Raw genomic sequence first — 12,190 nt, 5'->3', positions numbered from 1 at the left:
CAGACTGCTCAGCACCTTTTGTTTTTGCCGTTCAGTCCTTGCATCATTTGCATCATGTATGCTCCCATGCCCTTGGAATTTTATGACTCCACACAGCAGATATTTCCTCCTTGAGAGCCAGTGCCTTCTCAGCCCCTCCCTCCATCTGTTGAGGGAATGTGAGGGTGAACTGAGACCTACCAGAGGGGGACAAGGGCTGTAGAAGGCCATACTTCTGCCCCTAGCAGCCCACATGGCATCCTAGCTCATCTCAAGGTTTCTAGACAGATACGTAAAAGCTTTTTGTAACCCATAAGCACATACAAATGGTTTTGATCTTTCCTAGTGACTCGTGTCCTCGTGTGGAAGTCCTACAGAGTCCGGAAATTCTTCCCTTATAATTAACCCAAGTCTTTTATTTCCATTTATGTCCATTTCCTTCTCCTCTTATGGCAGAGAAAATGGAAGAAATCCCCTTTAGTCTTCTATTCCTCTTAGCTAAAGGCTTACTGGCTCTAAGTTCTAATTCTGCACTTGGGTTCTAATTCTGGAAGTTTGCATCATTTTTATTGTTCCTTATTATCACCCTTCCCACTTTCTCCATACGCTTCCTCAAGGATGAAGTCCAGACAGGATCCAGTATTATTTTGCATGGGTTTCAGTTCTTTGGAATGGAGCCTGTGGCTTACCCTGACCCTAAATGGGAAACTCCACTGGGCCTGACCATGGATGGAGAAAAGAATGAGAAAGGAAAAAGGACTGACTGGGCCCTCCCCAGCAAACTGTCAGATCTGCTGAGGCCGGATGTTTAGCCAACATCCCAAGGGCAGGGGGTTTTGCTAACCCTCCTTTGTATCTCTGCCTAATACTTCTGCTCTCTTCTTGCTCAGATGGTTGATAGTATAGTGTATGGTGCCTTTTGCAAACATAGGAAGACAGAGAATAGATTTGTGGGTGCCAGGGCCTGGGACAGAGGGCGTGAAAGGTGACTGGTAACGACATGAGATTTCTTTTAGAGAGTGGAAATGTTCTGGAATTTTAGTGGTGATGATTGCACAACCTTACGAACATATCAAGAGCCACTGAATTCTATACTAAGAAGGTGACTTTTATGATAATGGGAATTACATTTCAGTTAAAAAGAACTCAACTTTATTTGTGCACTAATAAGTTCTTTTATAACCGTATAGTAAAAAAAATTGTAACAACACCACAATATACATAAAGCCTTGAAGTTTATGAAGCACTTTCTTTTTAATTTATTATTTATTTTTTAAAAAAGATTTTATTTATTTATTTGACAGAGGAGACACAGCCAGAGAGGGAACACAAGCAAGGGGAGTGGGAGAGGGAGAAGCAGGCTCTCCACTAAGCAAGGAGCCCGATGTGGGACCCGATCCCAGGATGCTGGGATCATGACCCAAGCCAGAGGCAGATGCCTAACAAGTGAGCCATCCCGGTGTCCCTATGAAGCACTTTCTTTCATCATAGCATCTCCTTTATTTCTCATAGAAAGCTGATGTGAGTACTGTTTTATTGTGCCCATTTTACAGATTAGGAAATTAAGTCTCAGAGCAGTTAATTGGCTTGCTCAAGTTAGTAGTGTGGCTGGTACTTGGCAAAGCCAGGACTTCAGCTCTGGTAGTCTGCCTATTTGAAGCCCATGTAATTCACACTGCCTGTGGATGGGAGGTCGGAGAAGCAAGCACTAAGTGCTTCAAAGGATTCACAAAATAAGACTGGAAAGGATCATGGGGAGCTTCAGTCTCATCCCTCCATTTTTATGGAGACGTTGAGTTGCAAAGAGTGGAACCCTTGCCCTTTGTCATAATAGTAGAGAAATGGGGAGATCAAAGTCACCAAAGAAAAGGATTTTGAAAACCCAAGTAGATTAGAATCAGCCTTTTCATCTCACTTGTCCAGGCTCCTGAAAAGGCCAAAGAGGAAAGAGGGGAAACTAACCTTCCTTTAACTCTGGACTTCATTTACCTTGTTTTACTTATTATCCTCAAAAACTCTATGAAATAGGTATGGTTTCCATCTGCAGATGTAAAAGATGTCAAAGCTGAGAGAGACTAAATATTTCTCCCCTTGTCAAGTAGTTCATAAGTTGTGGTAAAACCAGGATTTGATCTTGATCTTCTGAGTCCAAGGCTAGATCCTCTTCTCAGGCGCAGATAGGCACCTAGCTCCCAGGTGGTGCAACTGGGTGGACAGATGGACATCTGCTTCCCTCATATCTCTGCCCCTCCTGAGGCACATGCTCCATTAAAAATGGTTGACCTTGGGCGCCTGGGTGGCTCAGTGGGTTAAGCCGCTGCCTTCGGCTCAGGTCATGATCTCAGGGTCCTGGGATCGAGTCCCGCATCGGCCTCTCTGCTCAGCAGGGAGCCTGCTTCCCCCCCCCTTTCTCTCTCTGCCTGCCTCTCTGCCTACTTGTGATCTCTCTCTGTCAAATAAATAAATAAAATCTTAAAAAAAAAAAAAATGGTTGACCTTTAGGGCGCCTGGGTGGCCCAGTCGGTAGAGCATCGGATTCTGTTTCAGCTCAGGTCATGACCTCAGGGTCGTGAGATGAAACCCCACTTTGGGTTCTGGGCTGGGTGTGGAGCCTCTTTGGCTCTGCCCCCCCCCCCCCCGCCAATCTCTACTACCCCCACCCTCCCAAAAAAAGAGAAAAAGAAAAACAGTTGAGGGCGCCTGAGTGGCTCAGTGGGTTAAGCCGCTGCCTTTGGCTCAGGTCATGATCTCGGGGTCCTGGGATCGAGGCCCGCATCGGGCTCTCTGCTCAGCAGGGAGCCTGCTTCCTCCTCTCTCTCTGCCTGCCTCTCTGCCTGCTTGTGATCTCTCTCTGTCAAATAAATAAATAAAAAATTAAAAAGAAAAAAGAAAAACAGTTGACCTTCCCAGTGAGAGGAGAGGGCCCAAGTTGGAGAGGCTGTGTTTCATGCTAGGACGATTTCATGCCTTAGTCTGCTCAAGGGTGAGGACCTGTGCCTGGTACCGACGGGAAGGAACCCATATGTTTGCTCTTTTGCCACCTCCCCCCGAAAAGTATTCATTTTCAATGGTCCCCTTGCTTTTAAACGGAATTACTGCCTTCAGACTTTCAAAGGGGCCAGAAATCAGTGGTTTGGGATACTAAACAGGAAACTCAAAGCCCTTTCCGTTCCTTTGAGCTGGCTGGAAGGGCTGGGCCTGGAGCTATTAAACTTTCCTTTAAAGGACAGACGAAAAGTGTTGTGTAATTTTTTAAAAAAACAAAAAACCTTTCCTGGAGTCCTGAACACCAGCCTCCGTTGATACACAACATGGAAAAGAACTGCCTTGTTGCCTGGCGGTAATGACAGCAAACAAATGTGTCTGACAGTCTGTTTGGGATCTCCTGGTCTGAAATTCTGTTTGCTTCATTCTAATTGCTTCCTTAACTTCCTTTCAGTCTCCCCACCTTTGGTACCACCCTCACTCAAGGGAGTGCCAGGCCGTGCCTGGGTATGCCAGGCTGGGCTGGGCCCCACAGGATACAGTGACCCAGCCGGCGCTATTCTCGTCTGTCTGTTTGCGAGATGCCTGTTGTTCTCAGTGGCTGTTTTTCCCATCATAAATGTTGCCTTGGCAGAGGCCCAGAGTGGAAGCCATGGTGGAAGAGCTTCCAGAGTTCTATCTCAGGAAATTCAGCTGGTCCTGTGTGCCAGCTGAGCCAGCAGGTTCACCATTATCCAGAAGGGTACCTGAGGGGGTGGTGCCTCCAAGACAGCCCTTTGCATAGTGTGGGCCTCAGCCAGCACACTTCGTGGAAGTGGCCTGGGGGGACCATAGTGTCCCTGGGCGGCACCTCTGGGCCTGGCTGGCATTTCTCTTCTCTGCCATGTGTCCTCCCCATCCTGTACTCTCTAGGAATTCTGGGCTATGCCAGGCTAGGGGAAATTACTCGTAGGCCGTGCCCTAAAGCAGGCAGAAACCCCCAGAATGGTCCCCAGACTTTTAAAATCACACATCCGTACAGTAAAATGTTTTGAGTATATACTCCTAGTCTGTGGATACTTAAGAGTGGTATACACATACTGCTATGTAATATATACATTATAAATCTATATTCAAAGAAATGATTAATAATTAAAATTTAGAAAGGAAAAAAACCATTATAAATTGGTTTTCAAATCTTATTGAAGCTATGTGATTTAATACACTCTTTTAAAAAGAAAACTCGGGGCGCCTGGGTGGCTCAGTGGGTTAAGCCACTGCCTTCGGCTCAGGTCATGATCTCAGAGTCCTGGGATCGAGCCCCGCATCGGGCTCTCTGCTCAGCAGGGAGCCTGCTTCCCTCTCTCTCTCTCTCTGCCTGCCTCTCTGCCTGCTTGTGATCTCCGTCTGTCAAATAAATAAATAAAATCTTTAAAAAATAAAAAAATAAAAAAAATAAAAAGAAAACTCGTTTATCACTTTCTGACATAGTAATTCTAAGGTATGTCCTAATGAGAGTATTTTTCATACTTTAAAAGTATCCCTTGCTTGGGATACCTGGGTGGCTCAGTGGGTTAAAGCCTCTGCCTTCGGCTCAGGTCATGATCACAGGGTCCTGGGATTGAGCCCCACATGGGCTCCCTGCTCAGCAGGGAGCCTGCTTCCTCCTCTCTCTCTGCCTGCCTCTCTCCTACTTGTGATCACTCTGTCAAATAAATAAATCAAATCTTTAAAAAAAAAAAAAAAGTATCCCTTGCTGGAAAGTTCTTATAAGAAAGGCAGATTCAGATGCAACATTAGCATGTTTGTGCTTATGAAAATCATGATCCCCACGCTCCAACCCATTTACCCAATTACACAAAGGTTTTTGCAGAACTTTGCAGTTGGCTCTTTGTTTGGGATACTTTTGAATAGACTAGGAAATTGTGTCTTCCTAATTGTCTAAATACAGAAATACAGTGTATGGGTAGGAGATTGTAGATGGCTTATTTTTTTTTTTTTTAAAGATTTTATTTTATTTATTTGACAGAGAGAGATCACAGGCAGAGAGGCAGGCAGAGAGAGAGGAGGAAGCAGGCTCCCCGCTGAGCAGAGAGCCCGATGCGGGCCTCGATCCCAGGACCCTGAGATCATGACCTGAGCCGAAGGCAGCGGCTTAACCCACTGAGCCACCCAGGCGCCCTGTAGATGGCTTATTTTTAAATTTTTATTGGATTAAAATTTTTTTTTTAGTTTTACAAAGTAAAATTCACTCTTTGGTATATAGTCCTCATATGTGATAAACACTTGGTCTTATAACCACCCCCGTAATGAAGATAGTAATTCTGTCTCCCCCATTATTCCTTGTAGTCAAACTCTCCCCCTAGCTGTAACCTTTGGCAACCACTTACCATAGCCCAATGCATTTCAGATTCATTCATGTTGGTATGTGTATCAGCAGTTGGTTCCTTGTATTGCAGACTATGGTTATATGGGCAGCCCCATTTTATCTGTTCACCAACCGAGAGACATTTAGGTTGTTTCCAGTTTTGGGCAATTAAGAATAAAGTTGCTCCAAAAACATTCTCCTGCAGGTCTTTGCTGAAACATACGTTTTCATTTAACTTGGATAAATGAAACCACCAAACTCTTGTCCAAAGTGGCTATGCTGTTTTGTAGTGTATGAGAGAGTTCTAGTTGCTACACATTCTTGACTTGGTTTTGTCAACTTAAAAAATTGATCCATTCTAATAGGTGTGTCGTGATCTCTCATTGTGTGTCTTTTTTTTTTTTTTAAAGATTTTTATTTATTTATCGGGGAGGGGGGTGGAGAGAGCGAGCACAGGCAGACAGAATGGCAGGCAGAGGCAGAGGGAGAAGCAGGCTCCCTGCTGAGCAAGGAGCCCGATGTGGGACTCGATCCCAGGACACTGGGATCATGACCTGAGCCGAAGGCAGCTGCTTAACCCACTGAGCCACCCAGGCGTCCCTCATTGTGTGTCTTTTGTTTTTTGTTTTTCTTTTAACTTATGACTACCATTTTATTATAAAGGATACAACTCAGGAACAGCCAAATGGTGGTGAAACAGAGAGCAAAGGTTGAGGGTGGAACTTTTCATGCTCTTTCAGGGCATGTCACTCACTGAGCGCTACGATGTGTTCACTAACCTGGAAGTTCTCAGAATCTCATTATTCCAGAGTTTTTTAGTTTTGTCATCAGTCTTCTGTAACACCCAGTGCTCATTACCTCACATGCCCTCCTTAATGTCCATCACCCAGTTACCCCATTCTCCCATTCCCCACTTCCTCCCCTCCAGCAACCCTCAGTCTGTTTCCTATGATTAAGAGTCTCTTGTGATTTGTCTCCCTCTCTGATTTCATCTTGTTTTATTTTTTCCTCCCTTCCCCTATGATCCTCTGTTTTGTTTCTTAATTCCATATATGAGTGATATCCTATGATAATTGTCTTTCTCTGACTGATCATTTCGCTTAGCATAATACCATCTGTAGTTCCATCTGCATCGTTGCAAGTGGCAAGATTTCATTCTTTTGGTGGCTGCGTAGTATTCCGTTGTATATGTATACCACATCTTCTTTATCCATTCATCTGTCTATGGACATCTGGGCTCTTTCCATAGTTGGGCTACTGTGGACATTGCTGCTATAAACTTTGGGGTGCTGGTGCCCCTTTAGATCACTACATTTGTATCTTTGGGGTAAATCCCTAATAATGCAATTGCTGGCTCATAGGGCAGCTCTATTTTCAACTTTTCGAGGAACCTCCATGCTGTGTTCCAGAGTGGCTACACCAGCTTGTATTCCCACCGACAGTGTAGGAGGGTTCCCCTTTCTCCGCATCCTCGCCAACATTTGTTGTTTCCTGACTTGTTAATTTTAACCATTCTGACCAGTATGAGGGGTGGTATCTCATTGTGATTTTAATTTGCACTTACCCCAGTGACTGGTGATGCTGAACATCTTTTCATGTGACTGTTTACCATCTGTTTATCTTTGGTGAAGTCTATTCAAATCTTTGGCTCATTTTATTCTTTATTTAAAAATTTTTTGAGGTTTTTTTTTTTTTTTTTTTTTTGCTGGGTACAGTACACTTTATTGGTGATACACTTTATTGATGATTGAGGGGCTCCCTGAGTCCCTCTCTTTCTTTGGGGTTCTTGCGTGGAAACTGCCTAGAGGTCATGAGATTCTCATTGTGCCATTGGTGAGTTGGGGCAAGGACTCCCCAGCAGCTGAGGGCCTTTCTGTCTCTTCTCTTGCTCTCCCTGGCCTGGTAATCCAGGGGGCTTTTACTCCTTGGAGGCCATATGGACCGTAAAGTCCACCAGCTGGTTTCTGTAGCCAAATTCACTGTCATACCGGGAAATGAGTTTGACACTGTGGTCATTAGGGAGAATGCCAGCCCCATTATCAAAGGTGTAAGAGTGGGTATCACTGTTAAGGTCTCAGGAGGCAACCTGGTTCTCTACTTTAGCCCAGAATGCCCTTGGGGGGGGGCCTCTGATGCCTGTTTCACCATCTTCTTGATGTCATCATGTTCGGCAGCTTTCTCCAGGAAGCAGGTCAGTTCCGTGACTGACATTGCAGATGGGGACAGGAAGTCCATGCCATTGAGCTTCCCATTCAGCACAGGGATGACCTTGCCTACCTTGATGGTGCCAGTAGAAGGAGGAATGATATTCTGGGCTGCCCCTCAGCCATCATACCACAGCTTCCCAGAAGGGCTGTCCACAGTCTTTGGTTGGCAATGATGGCATTCACTGTGGTCATGAGTCCCTCCATGACACCGAGTTGTCATGGGTAACCTTAGCCAGAGGGGCCAGCAGTTGGTGGTGCAGGAGGCATTGCTGACCATCTTGAGGAGGTTGTCATACTTCTCATGGTTCATGCCCGCCAGAAACATGAGGCATCAGCAGAAAGGGGCAGAGATGGTGACCCTTTTGGCCCCACCCTTCAGTGGGGTAGCAAAGAACCCAGTGGACTGGACTCTGCAGCATACTCAACACCAACATCACCGCATTTGATGTTGGCGGGATCTTGTTCTTGGAAGATGGAGATGAACTTCCCATTCACGACAAGTTTTTTATTCTGAGCCTTGAGTGTGCTGTTGAATTTGCTGTGGGTGGAATCCTACTGGAACATGGAGACCATGTAGTTGAGACCTATGAAGATGTCACTGATGGCAACAGTATATCCACTTTGCCAGCGTTGAAAGCAGCCCTGCTGACCAGGCACCCAATATGACCAATTTTGCCGTTTACTCTGACATTCACCATTGTGTCTTGGGATGTGGGTGGCACTATACCAGAATATTCTGATGACTGTTGAGTGGGTTAGGAGCAGAGAGCTACTTTTGCTTATTTTAAAATTGGGGGTTTTGTTTCTTATTGTTGAATTTTGAGAGTTCCTTGTATATTTTAGGTACAAGTGCTTTGTCATAGATGTGATTTCTGGGTATTTTTTCCCAGTCTGTGGCTTAACTTTTCTCAGGTTTGAAATTTTGATGACATTGAATTTAACAGTCTTTTTCTTTTATAAAATATTTATGGGGCAGGATCTAAGAAATCTTTTCGAACACAAAGATTTCCACCTGTATTATCTTCTAAATATCATTCATTTTGATCAATTTTTTGTACAGTCATACCAGTTCTAAAGTACAGAGATCATATAAAATAGATACATTGCTAGATACCAGTTTTCTCCATAGCATAAGTACTTTTTGAAAAAAAAATTATATTCCCATTCCCTGTTAAAATATCACCTATACTTTGAAGGGACAGATTTTTGTGGATTTATTCTTTGGAAAATATTGCAGAGTAAGAGTGCCATAGTATTGTCAGCTACTTTTTACAGCGAAGGTCAGGGAGTTTGGAATGTTCATCTTTTTACAGAAGAAAAATGTATGACTTTTTTACATTTTTAAGTACTTTGATGTAAGTGAACTTCTTTGTGGTATGCTATTCTGTACAAAAAATTGCAGGGATCCTACTGTTCAAATATCCTGTTTTTTAAGATTTTATTTACTTATTTTAGAGAGAGAGAGATCATGAGCAGGGGGAAAAGGGAGAGGGAGAATCTTCAGACAGACTCCTTGCTGAGCACAGGGGTTAATAGGGGGCTCGATCTCAGGACTGGAGCCGAAACACACAGCTGACTGAGCCACCTAGGAACCCCAAGTATCCCGTTTTTGTCTGTTGGGTTTTTTTTTTTTTTTTTTTTTAAGATTAGTCTCATTGCTGACATCCTTTTGCACTAAAAACAGCAGTATTCACAATATGCTGAAAGCAAAGACTGAAGGGTACCACTGTCACGCCACACACACATACAGTGAGAGCCCCACACTTCCTTCTAGATACCTGTGCACACATGGCAGTAGCCCAGGGAAAATCCCAGTGGCAAAGCTCTATGACTGTTCAGTGAAACTTTTTTTTTTTTTTAAAGATTTTATTTCTTTATTTCTTTATTTGACAGATAGAGGCACCTTGAGAAAAGGAGGAACACAAGCAGGGTGGGTGGGAGAGGGAGACACAGGCTTCCCACTGAGCAGGGAGCCCGATGCATGGCTGGATCCCAATACCTTGGGATCATGACCTGAGCCAAAGGCAGATACTTAAGGGCTGAGCCACCCAGGTGCCCCTGAAACTTTTTTTTTTTTTTTGAGAAAAAAATATAAAAAGATAAAAGTAGATTAAAATTTTAGGGTTTTTTCCCCCCTACTCCGATTGTCTTATATACCTTCTGGGGATACCTCTACCCTGGCAAGTCTTACAAGTGCTGCTGATGGTCTCTAGGTATAGTAGATGATCTGCGTTTGTTGGGGAAATAAATGCCTTGTCCTCTTACAAAGAATAGAGGTGTGTTACTTTGTGTGGTCATCTTCCTGTCTGCTTTCTTCTAGAATTTATTTTCCCACCACATGCTTCCAAGCTCCAAACTTGAAGTTTATAACAAATGTTTCTTAGAAGATGGTGCTCCCAGTTATCCATAATGTAGAACCAGGAATCATAAGAGAATATAATTTTGGAGCTATAAGGGGACTTGGGAGGTTGATGAGTCTAAATCACTTATGAAAATCAAACCAAATAAAAAGGAACTGCAGTAAATGCATAGAATTGAATATGACCCTTAACAATAAAAAGGGAATTTTTTTTTAAGATTGTATCTATTTATTTGAACAAGAGACATGAGGGGGAGAAAGGGATAAGCGGACTCCACGCTGAGCATGGAGCCCGACGCGGGGCTGGATCTCACGACCCAAGATCATGTCCTGAGTTGAAACCAAGAGTCAGAAGCTTAAGTGAGGGCACCACCCAGGTGCCCCAGGGAATTAGCTTTTGATAAAATGCCACAACATGGGTGAATCTTGGAATAATTATGCTGTGTGACGGAAGCCAGACAAAAAGCACTGCATCCTGTATGATTTTGTTTATAAAAAAAAAAAAAAAGCGGAAAATGCAAGTGACAATGACGGCAGGGGCTGCCTGTGGATGAGTGGGAAAGGAGTGAGGAGAGGACGGAAGGCAATACGAAGAAGGACGAGAGGAAACTTATGGGTGTGACAGTCTTGATCCCAGTGATGTTTTCTTTTCTTTTCTTTTTTTTTTTTTTTAAAGATTTTATTTATTTATTTGACAGAGAGAGATCACAGTAGACAGAGAGGCAGGCAGAGAGAGAGAGAGAGGGAAGCAGGTTCCCTGCTGAGCAGAGAGCCCGATGCGGGACTCGATCCCAGGACCCTGAGATCATGACCTGAGCTGAAGGCAGAGGCTTAACCCACTGAGCCACCCAGGCGCCCCCCTGGTGATGTTTTCACAGGTGGATACAAATAGTGCACTTTACACAGGTATGGTTTACAACGTCACTTACACATCAGTAAAGCCACTTACAGAAATAAAGGAAATCAGAGACAATTCACCTGTGGAGTAAATACTTAGTAAATGCCTGCAGTATGCCAGATTCCTGTGCTCTGTGCTGGGGGTTCAGAGAGAATGAAGACTTGGCCTACACTTTCAGGAAGCTCACAATCTAGTGAGGAAGTTAGAAAATAAACATATAAATTAGATCCAGTATGTTAAGTGCTGTGAAAGAGGAACAGACGGGGAACAGGAGGAGTTCTGAACATGGGTGCCAATGGGTGCCTCTTCCGGGGGAGGGCAGGGAAAGCCTTACGAAAGAGAGGAAGCTGAGCCAAAGCCGACTTAGCATTGGTCAGGTGGAAGAGCGCCCCACTTCTGAGGGAACATTGTGGCCAGATGGGTGAAATGCAAGTTCCAGGAACTGTGTGTGGTTCAGCCTGACTAGAGCAAAGGACGCTCTAGGGAGAGAAGAGACTGCAGAGGTTGGTGGGGCTAGACGGTGAGGTTTTGCTTCCCTGCCAGTGCTTGGGTGTCTAACAGGTGGTCTCAGTCCATAGTCTGTGTCACTGGGACACCGTCTCTTCCAAATACCTAGCGTAGACCTCCAGGTTTTTATGCCTGCTTCATGCTAGCTTGGGAGTTCTTCTGTTCCCCAGGAATGTTTCAAAACCCAAAGGAAAGAGAGAGCTGGTTTAGGTCTGAGCAACAGCTGGGGGAACATCTGCTCGCTTTTTGGAGCTGCACCTGGGAGCACAGCCTCTGGTGCATTTGCATGTCGGAGGCAACCAACAATCCAGCTGCCCCAAAGGCAGTTTTTCCACAGGCCAGAAATGTTGCCTTTGGTTCTGGCGGGTGGCACTGATCCCTAAAAGTCCTGTATTTCTGACAGTGGCTGTCTGGTGTGCAGTGATCTGTGCCCTGTCTGGTTCTCTCCTACCCTCTGGTGCTCTGTTAACCAGTCACCACTGGATTTCTCCAGCCACGGAGTAATAGAGGTCATGGGGGAGTCCCTTATTTGTTTGTTTGTTTTTAGAGTGGTTTTCTGAGAAGCCTAGGAGGTTGGATTCAGAGTACGATTGTCAGACCACATTAAAAATGCAGGCAGTGGTGCAGAACACGGATGGTTCATGTCAGCCAGACATTTCAGTGTAACCAGAGGAGAGAAACACGGCGAGGGCCTCTGTTAATGGAAGTAGATGCCAGACTCCATGGTAAGGTCTGGCTCACGTTTCTCCTATTCCTGCCACGCTTCAGCCGGAAGAGAGCAGCTCATATTTAAGTTAGAATTTAAAATGGGATTGCTGCTTAATGAGCATTCCTGTGATCTAGAGATCAAGTTGCTTACACCTCAAAAGGAGAGCTCCCATGCTCCCAGTTGGGAGGATTTTTACTCT

At 44.6% G+C, this 12,190-nt stretch overlaps 1 protein-coding gene across 1 annotated transcript in view; it reads left to right on the top strand.

Moving 5' to 3' along the window:
* YPEL2 (yippee like 2) overlaps positions 1-12,190 on the top strand; it is a 45,497-nt gene that overhangs the window by 22,599 nt on the left and 10,708 nt on the right. The window lies entirely within an intron of this gene.

Source organism: Neovison vison, chromosome 5 (genome assembly GCF_020171115.1).
Source record: "Neovison vison isolate M4711 chromosome 5, ASM_NN_V1, whole genome shotgun sequence".
Taxonomy (NCBI): Eukaryota; Metazoa; Chordata; class Mammalia; order Carnivora; family Mustelidae; genus Neogale; species Neogale vison.
The sequence above is the reverse complement of the archived record's forward strand: the minus strand, read 5'-3'. Positions and strand labels throughout refer to the sequence as shown.